This window comes from Pelophylax lessonae (genome assembly GCF_965119305.1).
Source record: "Pelophylax lessonae genome assembly, chromosome: 9".
Taxonomy (NCBI): Eukaryota; Metazoa; Chordata; class Amphibia; order Anura; family Ranidae; genus Pelophylax; species Pelophylax lessonae.
In genome coordinates, this window is record NC_138776.1 from 2,337,649 (window position 1) to 2,355,843 (window position 18,195).

Consider the following 18,195-nt stretch of genomic DNA (forward strand, 5'->3'; position numbering starts at 1 on the left):
GAGGCTCCCGCTGTGTGCAGGCCAGATGGTGCGCATGCATCCGGCTTAAGCCCAGAAGTAGGCAGTGCGGGTACGTCGCTTTGCCTACGCCATCCGCAGTACATTGTGGGCGGGCGATCGGAAAGAAGTTAAAGCTGAACTCCGGGAGCAGCACATTTTGTCCATATACTGTATATTCAACGTGTATTCTTTCTGAAACTCGGTGCGCTTTGTGTGTTTCTTCCAGATCTGTGCCGTCATCCAATGTGAGACGTCCTGTAATAAAGACCGCCCACTGCTGCTCTCCCTCCTTGTGTAAGAGGACTGTCTCCGCTCCTTTCTGTAGTTTGCTATAGTGGGTGGAGCCTGCTGGGTCCCTCCCACAGCTCTGCTCTCTCCCAAAGGTGTTCTATGGGGTTGAGGTCAGGACTCTGTGCAGGTCAGTCAAGTTCCTCCCCCTCAAACTCACTCATCTATGTCTTTATGGACCTTGCTTTGTACATTGGTCCAAATCACTTGGTGGAGGGGGAATTATGGTGTTTATGGTATTTCCCTCTGGAAATGGTCACAGAGGAAGTGGACAACCCTCTAGATGGCTTGTGAGTGCCAAAGGGAACATGCGCCTCCGTTGCAGCTGCATCCTCCATCTCAAAGGTCTCACGCACAGATACAATCAGTGCATCTGCCAGCGCCTTTTTGTGCGTGGTTGCAGATGTGGAGGAATCTTCTTCACTATCAGGGAATTCCGGGAGCGTGGTCGCAGAACCAGCAGTGTGACCCACGGCCGAATCAGATTCAGGATCTGATAAAAGACAGATGAGGCAGGGGAAGGCGGGGAGCGCTTTTTGCTAGCCCGTCGAACGAAGACCACCACCTCCCAGAACACAAAGGACTCCAGGACCGCCGTCAGTGCATCGATGGATGATTGGGACCTGGAGGGCCCCACAGCTTCAGAAAGGGCGATCCTCAGCAGAGAGGGAGAGAACCCCACCAGACTCACAAACCAGCAGAAACAGGCACCTGTAGCCTCCAGGATAATCAGCACCCCACGCACGACGATCAGGAAGTGAAAGGATCCAGGAGTCAGCACCACGGGATGAGGAGGGGCTCCTACCACCAAAATCGCCGCCCACAGGGCTCCACTCACCACTATTTTCAATGGCAAACCACCGCAAAATGGCCGCCGGACTACACAAACATAGCCACTGTGTATAGTGACACACAGGCTACAACAAAATGGTGCCCTCGCGCGGAACCACAAGGCTTACAACGACCCAGGAGGAAACCCAGACCTCAAGGACAGACCCAGGCAGGATGGGGGTCCGGGCAGAAGCCCCCACCAAGTATAACCCCCCGCCGCAGTCAATCGTCCAGTCGCGGGCGGCACACCCCCTCGGCCACCATTGCCAGCATAGTGCCCTGCCCCTACCCCAGGAGGTGGTTCAGACCACCCAAAGAGCCCCAACATAGGGGGAGGGGGAGTAGGATGTGGGACAGGTGACAAGGGGGGCTGCCTGACAGGAAGGAGGGGAACCCGGGGGTCCGACCTTCCCAAGGAGTGGCATCCAAAAACCCTCCAGGGGGAGGGGGGACAGCTACTCACTATACCAGGAACAAGACGGGCACCGATCCAGACAGAACCCCTCCCCATCGAAATGGGGAACTGTCGGCCAGGGGGAACACTGCGACTCGGGCTGAGACGCGGTCATATGCAACCTCCCAAGGTTTTTAACTCGCAGGCCAGTCCCCGTCTGGTGGGGCTATGTCGTGGCCGACCTAGCACGGAGCTGAGGTCTGCACGTGCGCACTGGCCAGACTGGGGTGACCACTGGAACTAGATTATCCAGCCCTTCGCCCAGTCCGGCAGTTGATTGTAGATCTCACAGGAAAAATCCAAGAGAAAAAAATTTCTATCTAAACAGAAAAATTGCCAAGACCAGAGATCCCAGCAAGAAACGAGGTCCTTACTTCTGACTAGGCAGAAAAAAACTGAGTGCCTATAGCAGGGGGAGGGAGTATACCTCCTGGGACTGCCAATTTGCGTAGCCAGACTTTTTTTCTGCCTAGTGTCCTCCTCCTGTAGGGGGCAGTATAACCCAATGGTTATGAAGATCTGAAGCTGTGTCCGTCAATGAATGAAAGAGAAAAGTTAATTTATTTCAGTAATTCAATTCAAAAATGTAAACTCCTATATTTTAATAGATGTGTTACACACACAGTGAGAGATTTCATGCATTTCTTTCTTTTATTTTTGATGATTATGGCTTCCAGCGAGTGACACCCCAAAATTCTGTATCTCAGAAAATTAGAATATTACATAAGACCAATAAAAAGATACAGAAATGTTGTCTTAGTGAAAAGTCTGTCCATGTACAGTATAGGAGAAGTCTGTCCATGTACAGTATAGGGGGAGAAGTCTGTCCATGTACAGTATAGGAGAAGTCTGTCCATGTACAGTATAGGAGGAGAAGTCTGTCCATGTACAGTATAGGATGAGAAGTCTGTCCATGTACAGTATAGGAGGAGAAGTCTGTCCATGTACAGTATAGGAGAAGTCTGTCCATGTACAGTATAGGAGGAGAAGTCTGTCCATGTACAGTATAGGAGAAGTCTGTCCATGTACAGTATAGGAGGAGAAGTCTGTCCATGTACAGTATAGGATGAGAAGTCTGTCCATGTACAGTATAGGATGAGAAGTCTGTCCATGTACAGTATAGGGGGAGAAGTCTGTCCATGTACAGTATAGGGGAGAAGTATGTCCATGTACAGTATAGGGGGAGAAGTCTGTCCATGTACAGTATAGGAGAAGTCTGTCCATGTACAGTATAGGAGGAGAAGTCTGTCCATGTACAGTATAGGAGGGGAGGAGTCTGTCCATGTACAGTATAGGATGAGAAGTCTGTCCATGTACAGTATAGGAGAAGTCTGTCCATGTACAGTATAGGAGAAGTCTGTCCATGTACAGTATAGGAGAAGTCTGTCCATGTACAGTATAGGGGGAGAAGTCTGTCCATGTACAGTATAGGAGAAGTCTGTCCATGTACAGAATAGGAGGGGAGGAGTCTGTCCATGTACAGTATAGGATGAGAAGTCTGTCCATGTACAGTATAGAAGTCTGTCCATGTACAGTATAGGAGAAGTCTGTCCATGTACAGTATAGGATGAGAAGTCTGTCCATGTACAGTATAGGAGAAGTCTGTCCATGTACAGTATAGGAGAAGTCTGTCCATGTACAGTATAGGGGGAGAAGTCTGTCCATGTACAGTATAGGAGGAGAAGTCTGTCCATGTACAGTATAGGATGAGAAGTCTGTCCATGTACAGTATAGGGGGAGAAGTCTGTCCATGTACAGTATAGGAGAAGTCTGTCCATGTACAGTATAGGAGGAGAAGTCTGTCCATGTACAGTATAGGAGGAGAAGTCTGTCCATGTACAGTATAGGGGGAGAAGTCTGTCCATGTACAGTATAGAAGTCTGTCCATGTACAGTATAGGGGGAGAAGTCTGTCCATGTACAGTATAGGAGAAGTCTGTCCATGTACAGTATAGGAGGAGAAGTCTGTCCATGTACAGTATAGGAGAAGTCTGTCCATGTACAGTATAGGAGGAGAAGTCTGTCCATGTACAGTATAGGAGGAGAAGTCTGTCCATGTACAGTATAGGGGGAGAAGTCTGTCCATGTACAGTATAGGGGGAGAAGTCTGTCCATGTACAGTATAGGGGGAGAAGTCTGTCCATGTACAGTATAGGAGGAGAAGTCTGTCCATGTACAGTATAGGAGGAGAAGTCTGTCCATGTACAGTATAGGGAGAGAAGTCTGTCCATGTACAGTATAGGAGGAGAAGTCTGTCCATGTACAGTATAGGAGGAGAAGTCTGTCCATGTACAGTATAGGGGGAGAAGTCTGTCCATGTACAGTATAGGAGGAGAAGTCTGTCCATGTACAGTATAGGATGAGAAGTCTGTCCATGTACAGTATAGGAGGAGAAGTCTGTCCATGTACAGTATAGGAGGAGAAGTCTGTCCATGTACAGTATAGGGAGAGAAGTCTGTCCATGTACAGTATAGGATGAGAAGTCTGTCCATGTACAGTATAGGATGAGAAGTCTGTCCATGTACAGTATAGGGGGAGAAGTCTGTCCATGTACAGTATAGGATGAGAAGTCTGTCCATGTACAGTATAGGAGGAGAAGTCTGTCCATGTACAGTATAGGATGAGAAGTCTGTCCATGTACAGTATAGGGGGAGAAGTCTGTCCATGTACAGTATAGGATGAGAAGTCTGTCCATGTACAGTATAGGGGGAGAAGTCTGTCCATGTATAGTATAGGGGGAGAAGTCTGTCCATGTACAGTATAGGATGAGAAGTCTGTCCATGTACAGTATAGGGGGAGAAGTCTGTCCATGTATAGTATAGGAGGAGAAGTCTGTCCATGTACAGTATAGGGGGAGAAGTCTGTCCATGTACAGTATAGGGGGAGAAGTCTCTCCATGTACAGTATAGGAGGAGAAGTCTGTCCATGTAGAGTATAGGGGGAGAAGTCTGTCCATGTACAGTATAGGAGAAGTCTGTCCATGTACAGTATAGGATGAGAAGTCTGTCCATGTACAGTATAGGAGGAGAAGTCTGTCCATGTACAGTATAGGAGAAGTCTGTCCATGTACAGTATAGGAGGAGAAGTCTGTCCATGTACAGTATAGGGAGAGAAGTCTGTCCATGTACAGTATAGGAGGAGAAGTCTGTCCATGTACAGTATAGGATGAGAAGTCTGTCCATGTACAGTATAGGAGGAGAAGTCTGTCCATGTACAGTATAGGAGGAGAAGTCTGTCCATGTACAGTATAGGATGGGAAGTCTGTCCATGTACAGTATAGGATGGGAAGTCTGTCCATGTACAGTATAGGAGGAGAAGTCTGTCCATGTACAGTATAGGAGGAGAAGTCTGTCCATGTACAGTATAGGAGAAGTCTGTCCATGTACAGTACAGGAGGAGAAGTCTGTCCATGTACAGTATAGGGAGAGAAGTCTGTCCATGTACAGTATAGGGGGAGAAGTCTGTCCATGTACAGTATAGGAGAAGTCTGTCCATGTACAGTATAGGAGGAGAAGTCTGTCCATGTACAGTATAGGGGGAGAAGTCTGTCCATGTACAGTATAGGGGGAGAAGTCTGTCCATGTACAGTATAGAAGTCTGTCCATGTACAGTATAGGGGGAGAAGTCTGTCCATGTACAGTATAGGAGGAGAAGTCTGTCCATGTACAGTATAGGATGAGAAGTCTGTCCATGTACAGTATAGGAGGAGAAGTCTGTCCATGTACAGTATAGGGGGAGAAGTCTGTCCATGTACAGTATAGAAGTCTGTCCATGTACAGTATAGGGGGAGAAGTCTGTCCATGTACAGTATAGGATGAGAAGTCTGTCCATGTACAGTATAGGAGGAGAAGTCTGTCCATGTACAGTATAGGGGGAGAAGTCTGTCCATGTACAGTATAGGAGGAGAAGTCTGTCCATGTACAGTATAGGATGAGAAGTCTGTCCATGTACAGTATAGGAGGAGAAGTCTGTCCATGTACAGTATAGGAGGAGAAGTCTGTCCATGTACAGTATAGGGAGAGAAGTCTGTCCATGTACAGTATAGGAGGAGAAGTCTGTCCATGTACAGTATAGGAGGAGAAGTCTGTCCATGTACAGTATAGGAGGAGAAGTCTGTCCATGTACAGTATAGGAGGAGAAGTCTGTCCATGTACAGTATAGGGGGAGAAGTCTGTCCATGTACAGTATAGGAGGAGAAGTCTGTCCATGTACAGTATAGGATGAGAAGTCTGTCCATGTACAGTATAGGAGGAGAAGTCTGTCCATGTACAGTATAGGGAGAGAAGTCTGTCCATGTACAGTATAGGATGAGAAGTCTGTCCATGTACAGTATAGGATGAGAAGTCTGTCCATGTACAGTATAGGGGGAGAAGTCTGTCCATGTACAGTATAGGAGAAGTCTGTCCATGTACAGTATAGGATGAGAAGTCTGTCCATGTACAGTATAGGAGAAGTCTGTCCATGTACAGTATAGGAGAAGTCTGTCCATGTATAGTATAGGAGGAGAAGTCTGTCCATGTACAGTATAGGATGAGAAGTCTGTCCATGTACAGTATAGGAGGAGAAGTCTGTCCATGTACAGTATAGGAGGAGAAGTCTGTCCATGTACAGTATAGGAGGAGAAGTCTGTCCATGTACAGTATAGGATGAGAAGTCTGTCCATGTACAGTATAGGAGGAGAAGTCTGTCCATGTACAGTATAGGGAGAGAAGTCTGTCCATGTACAGTATAGGATGAGAAGTCTGTCCATGTACAGTATAGGAGGAGAAGTCTGTCCATGTACAGTATAGGGGGAGAAGTCTGTCCATGTACAGTATAGGAGGAGAAGTCTGTCCATGTACAGTATAGGATGAGAAGTCTGTCCATGTACAGTATAGGAGGAGAAGTCTGTCCATGTACAGTATAGGGAGAGAAGTCTGTCCATGTACAGTATAGGATGAGAAGTCTGTCCATGTACAGTATAGGATGAGAAGTCTGTCCATGTACAGTATAGGATGAGAAGTCTGTCCATGTACAGTATAGGGGGAGAAGTCTGTCCATGTACAGTATAGAAGTCTGTCCATGTACAGTATAGGATGAGAAGTCTGTCCATGTACAGTATAGGAGAAGTCTGTCCATGTACAGTATAGGAGAAGTCTGTCCATGTACAGTATAGGAGAAGTCTGTCCATGTATAGTATAGGAGGAGAAGTCTGTCCATGTACAGTATAGGATGAGAAGTCTGTCCATGTACAGTATAGGATGAGAAGTCTGTCCATGTACAGTATAGGAGGAGAAGTCTGTCCATGTACAGTATAGGAGGAGAAGTCTGTCCATGTACAGTATAGGGGGAGAAGTCTGTCCATGTACAGTATAGGAGAAGTCTGTCCATGTACAGTATAGGATGAGAAGTCTGTCCATGTACAGTATAGGAGGAGAAGTCTGTCCATGTACAGTATAGGAGAAGTCTGTCCATGTACAGTATAGGGGGAGAAGTCTGTCCATGTACAGTATAGGAGGAGAAGTCTGTCCATGTACAGTATAGGAGGAGAAGTCTGTCCATGTACAGTATAGGAGGAGAAGTCTGTCCATGTACAGTATAGGGAGAGAAGTCTGTCCATGTACAGTATAGGAGGAGAAGTCTGTCCATGTACAGTATAGGAGGAGAAGTCTGTCCATGTACAGTATAGGAGGAGAAGTCTGTCCATGTACAGTATAGGGGGAGAAGTCTGTCCATGTACAGTATAGGAGGAGAAGTCTGTCCATGTACAGTATAGGGGGAGAAGTCTGTCCATGTACAGTATAGGAGGAGAAGTCTGTCCATGTACAGTATAGGATGAGAAGTCTGTCCATGTACAGTATAGGAGGAGAAGTCTGTCCATGTACAGTATAGGGAGAGAAGTCTGTCCATGTACAGTATAGGATGAGAAGTCTGTCCATGTACAGTATAGGAGGAGAAGTCTGTCCATGTACAGTATAGGATGAGAAGTCTGTCCATGTACAGTATAGGAGGAGAAGTCTGTCCATGTACAGTATAGGATGAGAAGTCTGTCCATGTACAGTATAGGAGGAGAAGTCTGTCCATGTACAGTATAGGAGGAGAAGTCTGTCCATGTAGAGTATAGGGGGAGAAGTCTGTCCATGTACAGTATAGGAGAAGTCTGTCCATGTACAGTATAGGATGAGAAGTCTGTCCATGTACAGTATAGGAGGAGAAGTCTGTCCATGTACAGTATAGGAGGAGAAGTCTGTCCATGTACAGTATAGGAGAAGTCTGTCCATGTACAGTATAGGAGAAGTCTGTCCATGTACAGTATAGGGGGAGAAGTCTGTCCATGTACAGTATAGGATGAGAAGTCTGTCCATGTACAGTATAGGAGGAGAAGTCTGTCCATGTAGAGTATAGGGGGAGAAGTCTGTCCATGTACAGTATAGGAGAAGTCTGTCCATGTACAGTATAGGATGGGAAGTCTGTCCATGTACAGTATAGGAGGAGAAGTCTGTCCATGTACAGTATAGAAGTCTGTCCATGTACAGTATAGGATGGGAAGTCTGTCCATGTACAGTATAGGAGGAGAAGTCTGTCCATGTACAGTATAGGAGAAGTCTGTCCATGTACAGTATAGGAGGAGAAGTCTGTCCATGTACAGTATAGGAGGAGAAGTCTGTCCATGTACAGTATAGGAGGAGAAGTCTGTCCATGTACAGTATAGGGGGAGAAGTCTGTCCATGTACAGTATAGGGGGAGAAGTCTGTCCATGTACAGTATAGGAGGAGAAGTCTGTCCATGTACAGTATAGGAGAAGTCTGTCCATGTACAGTATAGGATGAGAAGTTTGTCCATGTACAGTATAGGATGCAGTCAATACTTGGTCGGGGGTCCTTTTGCAAGAATTACTGCATCAATGTGGCGTGGCATGGAGGCGTGGCATGGAGGTGATCAGCCTGTGGCACTGCTGAGGTGTTATGGAAGCCCAAGTTGCTTTGATAGCGGCCTTCAGCTCCTCTGCATTGTTGGGTCTGGTGTCTCTCATCTTCCTCCTGACAATCCCCCACAGATTCTCTATGGGGTTTAGGTCAGGGGAATTTGCTGGCCAATGATCATGTGACCAGGTATTGGTAGGTTTGGCAGTGTGGGCGGTGCCAAGTCCTGCTGGAAAATGAAATCAGCATCTCCATAAAGCTGGTCAGCAGAGGGAAGCATGAAGTGCACTAGAGTTTCCTGCTAGAGGGCTGAGCTGACTTTGGACTTGATAAAACACAGTGGACCGACACCAGCAGATGACACGGCTCCCCAAATCATCACTGACTGTGGAAAATTCACACTGGACCTCATGCAACTTGGATTCTGTGCCTCTCCACTCCTCCTCCAGACTCTGGGACCTTAATTTCCAAATAAAATGCAACATTTTCCAAAGTCAGTGATGATTTGGGGAGCCGTGTCATCTGCTGGTGTTGGGCCACTGTGTTTTATTAAATTCAAAGTCAGCGCACTGTTCTCTCTGATTTATTTCTTTTTTTAAACAAACTTTATTGAAACATCAGACAGTCATACAGTACTTTTTTTCAGAGCACACCGTCAGCACGCTATCGCAATGCAGTGGTGTGATCTGACCACACCAGAGATGAGGCATTTTGTCTTGCCTTGCAGTGGGACTGCGCTGGAACAGCCCCCCAACACAGTCCCACTGCATCTGGTGTGAACAGATCCAGAAGGAATGGGGCAAGAGAGGGACTAAAAATGACAGGGGAGGGGTCAGTGACGATTGGCTGTGATCTGCATCCTGGACTCAATACATAGAAGCATCTGCAGCATGTGAAAGATATTTTATGGTCAGGGTAAATTGTACACAAAAATAAAACCATGTTTGGATGAAGCTGTCTGGTTTGCCTTTAAGGAGGCAGTGAGGTTGTCATTGTCCTATATTCGGTGGGTTTGTTTGTTCCCACATGCTCGGAATGCAAGCATTTATTGCATTGTTAAAGTGGAGTTCCACCCTAAAATTGAACTTTGGTCCATCTTCTCGCTCCGGGTCACCTGAAAAACAAATGGATAATCGCAATTTTTTTTTTTTTTACTTACCTTGTTTTAGAAGAAAAATTGGATTTTTGTAAGATCTTACCGTAAAATCCTTTTCTCTTAGCTCATTGACAGACGTAGTCCTCTTTGATTCACATCAATTGGGTTATGCTGCCTCCGCAGGAGTAGGACTAGGCAGAAAGAAAAAACGTTCTGGCTCCACCCTAGGGGCAGTCCCAGAGGGTATATCCTCTTCCTGTCTGCTACAGAGAATCAGTTCTGTTACGAAGCAGTGTCAGAGAATTTAACCCAACCCAACTCAATGATAGAGGGGCGGGTACTACGTCTGTCAATGAGCTAAGAGAAAAGGATTTTACGGTAAGATCTTACAAAAATCCAATTTTCTCTGTCACTCATTGACAGACGTAGTCCTCTTTGATTCACATCAATTGGGACATCCAGAAGCAGTGCCACAAATGAGGGGTGGGATTGACAGAAATCAAAATCCAATCTAGAAGGCCCAACCGGAGCCAACCAGAAGTATCAAGGGACTCATCGAGCAAACAGATGAGACCTACCCAACAAACCCTCGAGGTAGACCAACAGTCTCCTCAAACAGCGGCCTGCAGGAACCTTGCGGCCAGAAGAGGCATCTGACGATGCCATCACATAAACCTTATACAATATTGTAAAGGTATGAACCGACGACCAAACAGTCGCCTTGAAAACCTGAACCACTGACGCCTGAAGGCGGAAGGTCCAGGAAACTCTAAGCGCCCGAGTAGAATGCGCCTTAACAGGGAACGGGGGATCCCGACCCTTAGATAGAATAAGCCTATACCAACGTCTGTCTGATCCATCTAAAGATGGTCGCGGCAGAAACAGGCAACCCCTTCTTAGGGCCATCCGTGATCACAAACAGTGAATCCGTCTTACAAAATGAATCCGTAGTATTCAAATATATCCTGATCGCCCGAACTACATCCAAGGAATGCAACACAATTCTCGAAGATGATAGGGCTTAGGACATAGGAAAGACAATACAATGTCCTCATTCAAATGAAACTTTGAAACCACCTTAGGAAGGAAGGATGGATTCGGATGAAGAACAACCTTATCCCTATGAACCACCAGATCTGGGGAACAACAGGATAATGCAGCCAGTTCTGACACCCTGCGTGCAGAAGTGATAGCCACCAAGAAGGCCACCTTCTGGGATAAAGTAAGCAAGGGAATCTCCCTGATATTTTCAAAGGGAGGTGTCTGAAGAACCGACAGCACCAAATTAAGATCCCAGGATGGTAACGGCGCGCGCACTGGCGGAGCCAGGTGTCGCACCCCCTGGATGAAATTCCGCACCAAGGAATGAGTAGGCAAAACCTTCTGAAAGAAGATAGCTAATGCTGAAAACAGACCCTTGATAACACTCAAGGCCAGCTTCTGCTCAACTCCCTGTTGCAGAAAAGCCAATATTCGGGCTACCGAATAAAGACGTGGAGGGAACCCAAGGGATTCACACCACGCAATATAAGACTTCCATGTACGATGATACATCTTTCTGGAAGTCGTTTTCCTTGCTTTAACTAGAGTAGGAATAACTGAAGCTGACAATCCCTTGTCCTTCAGCACCTGGGTCTCAATAACCAGGCCGTTAAAGCCAGCGAACGTAAAGCAGGATGGAAGATCGGTCCCTGCGACAGCAGATCCTCCGTAAGAGGAAGTCGCCAAGGAACGTCTGTGACCAGCCTGACCAGGTCGGTGTACCAGACCGACTAGGCCAGTCCTGATCTACCAGGATAATTGGAATTCCCTCCACCTCTATCCTGCGAAGAAGCTTCGGCAGTAACTTGAGAGGAGGGAAGTAGCTGATACTGCCCCCACGGGGCGATCAGCATGTCTGCGGTGTCTGCTAGAAGATCGTGGGAACGAACCACAAACCTCCGCACTTTCCTGTTGAGCTGAGATGCCAACAGCTCCCATTCGGAGTGCCCCAACGGGGGCACAGTTGGTGGAATATCCCTGGATGAAGAGATCATACCCCTTGATCCAGAATCTGACGGCTGAGATAATCTGCCTGCCAATTCACCCCCGGAATGAATACCGCAGAGAGAGCTGGAACATCTGTTCCGCCCAACGAAGAATGCTGGCCACTTCTATGGCCGCCAGGACACTCCTGGTGCCCCTTTGATGATTGACATAAGCCACTGCTGTGGCATTGTCCGACTGGATCCGAACCGGGCTGCCCTGGAGCTGCTCGGTCCAGTGAATCAGACAAAGTCTGATCGCTCTCAGTTTCAATACATTTATCGGTAACCTGGACTCTTCCAGGGACCAAAGCCCCTGAGCCGAGAATTTCTCCTCACCCGGATAGACTGGCATCCGTGGTGATAAACGTCCAAATATTGGTAGGAATGACTTCCCCTGGCTGAGCATCGGAGACCGAAACCACCAGACCAGGGACTCCCTGGTCCGCTAGCTCAGCCGGATCCGATTGTCCAGGGAATCTGGATTTCGGTTACACCTGAGAAGAATGTCTCCTTGAAGGATTCGGGTATGGGACTGGGCAACTGGTACTGCTTCAAAGGAAGCCACCATCAAACCCAGGACCCTCATGCAAGCCTGGATGTGTCTAAAATTAGACCCAAATATTCCAGCCTTCTGGTGGGAACCAAAGATAACTTCTGCAGGTTCACCAGCCACCCGAACTCTTGCAAAGAGGTCATGGTGATCTCTAAGTTTAGTAATAGAGCCGCACTGAGCAGAAGATCGTCTAGGTGACCTAGAATCGATATGTCTCGTTGTCGTAACAACGTCAAGACTGGGGCCCACACCTTTGTGAAGACCCGGAGAGTCGAGGCGAGACCAAGGAGTAAAGCCAGAAACTGATAATGGTACTCTTTCTACGGAAAAACGCAGGAAACGCTGATGTCCTGCATAAATAAGAAAGTGAAGATAGGCATCCTAGATGTCTATGGACGCCAGAAAATCCCCCTGATGCAGGGAGGCCGCTACTGTGCGAATGGACTCCATCTTGAATTTTTGTACCCTGACAAAAAAGATTAAGTGCTCTTAAGTCCAGAATTGGACGCACTTTACCCTCTTTTCTGGGTATTGTGAAAAGGTTCGAATAGAACCCTTGAAATGCTCTGTCCAAGGAACGTGGACCACCACTCCTTGTTGCATTAAATCCGTGACTACCCCCCGTAAGCTCTTAAGCGATCCGGGGATAGTCGAATATTGCGGAAACCGGCGAAGACGTCCCCCTGCCCCAGTTATGGGCGGGGGCGCACCTTCAGGCTTTAGTAGTCTTATCTTCAGGTCTGGAAGAGCCGGGCTTTTGCTTGCCCGACCAGCGCCCCTTAAAAAAACCTCCCGAAGGAGTTTTGGCGGACTTTGCTTTTTTCGCCCGTGGGCTGAAAAAACTTTTTATGAGCGGAAAAAGAAGGCCCCCGTCTCTGACGGGATCTTTTACCCTTAGTACTTGGTGGCAAGAAAGTGCTCTTTCCTCTAGTGAGATCCTTAATAATCTCATCTAAATTGGCCCCAAGATAGGCGCACACCCTGAAAAGGGAGATTTAACCAAAGCTTCCTTGGAGCCTTGGTCTGCCGACCAATATTTTAGTCACAGTGTACGCCTGAGGACCACTGCTGAAAACTGATGCTCGCCCCAATAGTGGAGTGGCGTCTAGTGCAATGTCGCAGACAAACTGTAACTCTTGTATCATCTGTTCCACCTGATCTGATACCGCCTGGGGATATCTCTCCCCTCTGAGCCACTTGGTCCATTCTAGACCAGTAGCAATTACTGGTCTGAAAGCTGACCCAATTAGGGAAAAGATGGCGCGAGACACAGCTTCCACCTTACGATCATCTTTAAAGGACGGAGCATCCTCCAATAGGATAACCGTAGCTTTGTTCAATCTGGAGATTGGAAAATCCACCACAGATGGTACTATCCATCTCTTGAGGAGTGATTCCTCGAACGGATAACGCCTATTAATGCGTTTAGGAAATGGTAGGGGCTCGTCCTAGATGACCCCATTCCTCCTTAGTTACATTACCGAAACACTTGGGGAAGGAAAATACTTTCGCCATCTTGGTGCGTTTTTTAGTACCAAATGGGATCTCAGTATCAGCTACTTTTGATGGTGTAACCTCCGAACAGATACAATTAATGCGTTACTAACGCTTCCTCTCGGGCTATGGCTGAAGAAGAGGTACCTGCAACTGCAGGCATAGGCTCAGACTCTGAATCTGAAGTTTCAGATGAAATAGGGGTAGGCGGGGGTCGCTTCTTTGCGCCCTGTCCCTGACAAGCCAATTCCACCCGGGATAGACAAAAAATTTCCAAAACTGCTGACAATGACTCACTATTAAGTGGGGAACTGGAGGGGCCTGCAGCCACTTCGAGGGGATCAGGTGGAGATACATGTGGCAGGGTCCATGTTAATCCAGGACACTTTGCCGGTAAAAAAGAAAAAAACATTTTTTTTTTTTTTTTAAATAAAAAAATACCTCTTTTTTTTTTAAATAAAAAATACTTCTTTTAATTCACCAGCGCAATAGCGCCCCTCAGCGTACCTGCTTAGGATCCCCAGAAAGAGAGAGAGACCCCAAGGGCTCATCACCAGATGCAAAGAAGTTTCTTATTAAAACTGTTGTCAGCGTTGTCTTGTGCAGACTGGAAGTCTTGCACTAGATTTCCCGGGTGAAAGGAAGTGGCTCCGCCCCCTGTGTACGCCTTCCGGTGTTCCGTGAGAATTACCTACCCGTGAGAAAAACCTACCCCTCGTCACTTCCGGTACTCGGCACTGTATGTAATGCAGCGGGTACATTAAAACAGCTGGGCTGCAATACAAATCATCTCCGCTCCTGTCACTGTCACTTCCCTGATCTCGGATAGTAAATATAAAAGCGGCAGCGGCTGTATGAAAAGATAAATCACGGAGCCGAAAGCCGCTTTTATATTTACTTGCCGAGAGCAGGGAAGTGACCGGGACAGGAGCGGAGATGATTCGTATTGCCGCACAGCTGTTTTATGTAAGCGCCGCGTCGGTAGGTTTTTCTCACGGTACACCGTGATCTTTTCATACTAGTGCGCTTGCGCACTAGTAAGCTCCTCTGTTCTTCCATCACGTATCCGGGGCTCTGAGCATGCGCAGTGCTGCGCTGCTCAGCTCTTTCTGGCCGGAAGTGACGAGGGGTAGGTAATTCTCACGGGGTAGGTAATTCTCACGGAACAGGGCCGGCGTTCCCAGCTGCTCCTCGAGGTTTGCTGGGCACATCAAACATGGCCGCCCCCATGCAGGAGACAATAGGCTACGAAAAAATGGCGGCCTGCGTGACCTGCGGGCGGCTTGTGTAGACAATGCAGACATGCGGTCTACAACAAAATGGCGGCGGACTGCCGATCTAGCGTGGCTCCTCCAGTACAGCGGCCTGCATGCTTTAAAAACAGCTGATGGCGGCCTGTCGGCCTGCGGGAGTATGGCGATCTAAGGTAGGCTATACCTCCTATGTGTTTACTATAGCAAATCGAACTCGGCTTCCTTGCTAGAGAACCCCAGACTTGCTGAAGTATCAGCTCCCAAACCAAGCCTGCTGGAGTGTCAGCTCCTAAACCAAGGTTGCTAGAGTGTCAGCTCCCAAACCGAGGTTTGTTTAAAGTGTTAGCTCCCAAACCAAGCCTGCTGGAGTGTCAGCTCCCAAACCAGATCACACTATCACAGGGGATATGTGAACATGTCATAGGCTACAAGGGGGAACTTTAATGTCAGAAAGGATCCGACCATACACAGAGGGGCCCGTATCCCAAAGACCCCACAGGAAGGAAGGGGGAACATTTACTCACCATACCGAACCGACAGGCACCCTCTCTTCACAATACCCTCTCCACCGAAGTGGGGGGTTGTTGACCAATACGGACGCCTTGACTCTCTGGTTCTTGGCGTCCAAGCGAGACGTTTAACTCGCAGGGTCAGTCCCCGTCCAATGGGACTATGTCGCGGCCGACCCAGCGCGGAGCTCTGGTCTGCACGCGCTCGTAGGCTGAACCGGGGTGACCACTGGATCTCAACATCCAGCCCGTCGCCCGGTCCCGCATACTTACTTGAATGTGTCGCGGCCGACCAAGCGCGATGCAATGGTCTGCGCGCGCTCGTAGGCCGGCTGGGGTGACCACTGGATCTCAACATCCAGCCCGTCGCCCAGATCCGGCGTGATTTGCTTGAAGATCTCACAGGAAAACTGGAGACAAAAAAACTACCTAAAAGAAAAAAAATTTTCTAAAAAGTCTTGCCAGGACCAGAGATCCCAGCAAGGAACTTAGGTCCTTACTCCTGACTAGACAGAAAAAAACTGATTCTCTGTAGCAGACAGGAAGAGGATATACCCTCTGGGACTGCCCCTAGGGTGGAGCCAGAACGTTTTTTCTTTCTGCCTAGTCCTACTCCTGCGGAGGCAGCATAACCCAATTGATGTGAATCAAAGAGGACTACGTCTGTCAATGAGCGACAAAGAAATATACTTACCTTACTTCCTCTTCCTCCCCTCGGCGGCCACGGCGATTCGTCACTTCCTGGCTTTGCAATGATTCCTGGGAGCTGAACGTCATCGCTCCCAGGAATCATTGCGCCTGCACCGGCCCCGACGTCAGTTCCGGTGCAGGCGCCGTCATACCTTGCTAAACAGCTTCTGGGCATGCCCAGCTGTGCAAGGATGACCCTGCAGCCCCGGAAGTGACGGTGGGACCAGTGCAGTGCATCGTGGGACCGAAGAAGACGGAAGAGGACACAGAAGAGGATCGCGCTGGCTTCAGCTGCCCACACCTGAGATGGCAGCGCTGGACAATACATTTTCAAGGTAAGTATTTCTTCTAAAAGGTAAGTGCAACCCGGGACAGATCAGAGGCATCCATTGTGGAATGCACTGCCCTGACTGTCCCGGGGGTATTTTTATGTCATTCTTTTTGTTTTAGGTGAAACTCCGCTTTAAAATGTATCAGTGGCAATCTCTTGTATCTTGATCTGGACAGGGGTGTGATGTACAGTGATAGGGCTTTGTGTTTTTCACACATGGAAACATTCTTAGGGAGCTAAATGATGTCAGCAAATTGCCTTCAAAACAAGGCCAGTAAAGCACGCTCCCATAAGATGTGAAAGAGGGTTCCTCTATTGCTACCACAGCACAAATATTTATACATATTATGGGTAGGGCTTTTTTGCAGCGGGAACGGAGAGGAATGCAAGCCTGGCACCTCCAGTACTGAATGGGGTCCTGGAGGGTCTATTGATACTGGCTGCTGGGGAATCTATGGTCGCTAGGGGTTCTAATGTTGCAGGAGGGTCTATTATTGCTGGGGAGGTCAATTGTTCCTGGCGGGGATCTATAGTTGTTGGTGAGAAAGGGTCTTATGTTGCTAGGGGGTCACATTGTTGGTGGTTGAAATCTACTGTTAAGCAAGGGGTCTATTGTTGCTGGCAGGTCTATTGATTCTGGCTGCTGGGAGATCTCCTGTATTGTTGCTGGTGGGGGTCTATTGTTGCTGGGGGATCTATTATTGCTGGGAGTGTCTATCATTGCTGGCTGCAGGGGATCCAATTCACTGCTTCCTGGTTACCATTAACAAATTCCATACATATTTAGCCCTGTATTCTCTAAAAGGGAAGCAATTGGGAAGTTTGTAGGGGATGGAACCAAGAGACAGTAACTCGGAGGTGGGGGGGGGGGGAGACAAAGAGTGACTTGGAAAGGGGGAGTACCTGTACCTATATGAGAAAAAAAAAGTCCTGATTATGGGGAAATATTTTGGCAAATACTCTGGGAGTCCTGCACCATCTAGTCACAGGTTTTGTAATTAATCTCTTGGTATTTGTCGCTAATTGATGCCCTGTGAGCAAAGAACCGGATTTGGGAGCATTGAGCTTTGGTGAAGGTAAGTCGTAAGTCTTTCTCTCTCATCAGTCTAAAAAGCAAAGTTCCAGTAAGAATTTGTTTTTTAACAGAAGCCGATAAACGGCTGAAAGAATGTTCCTAAAAGGTTCCACTCCTTACAAAGTTCTTGAAATGTAGAATGAAGTTTTGTAGTGTTCAGGAAGTGACCATAGAAATTGGGAAAGTTGGAATTGCAAGGCTCTGGGCTTCAATGTTGGATTAAAGGTCATCCCGGTTTGGTCAGAAACATTCCTGTTGTCAGTAGTTTAATCTCTATGTTCCGAAGATGCTATCATCTGGAAGAAAGCCCAGATACCATAGTATAAGTGTCAATGGCGAGGGGAAGCTATTGAATTTGGACAATAAAAAAATATTTGGAGGCAGATGGTGCCTATTAAGGGACATTTTTGTTTTTCACTAAATTAGAAACAGTGTCCCCAGGCAACAGAGCTTCTTCGAAGAGAAAGGGGACGATCCAGGTTTCCCCTGCTATACCACAGTTGAGAACTCGGGCAATGTACACTACCACATAAAACAAGATTGGATCAGTAAACTTATTCCACCCTTCTGTTTAGGAAGAGTAAGTATGCCTCTATTAATTCTACCAGCCTTTCCTTACCAAATAAATTTGATGAATTCTGACCTGGCAGTGGGGGAATGAAATTAATTTTAAGGACATCACATCTCCCAAAC

The 18,195-nt window shown here is 47.6% G+C and overlaps 1 protein-coding gene across 1 annotated transcript in view; it reads right to left on the minus strand.

Moving 5' to 3' along the window:
* Positions 1 to 18,195, minus strand: part of LOC309563082 (NACHT domain- and WD repeat-containing protein 1-like) — a 220,966-nt gene that overhangs the window by 106,261 nt on the left and 96,510 nt on the right. The gene's annotated exons all lie outside the window — the stretch shown is intronic.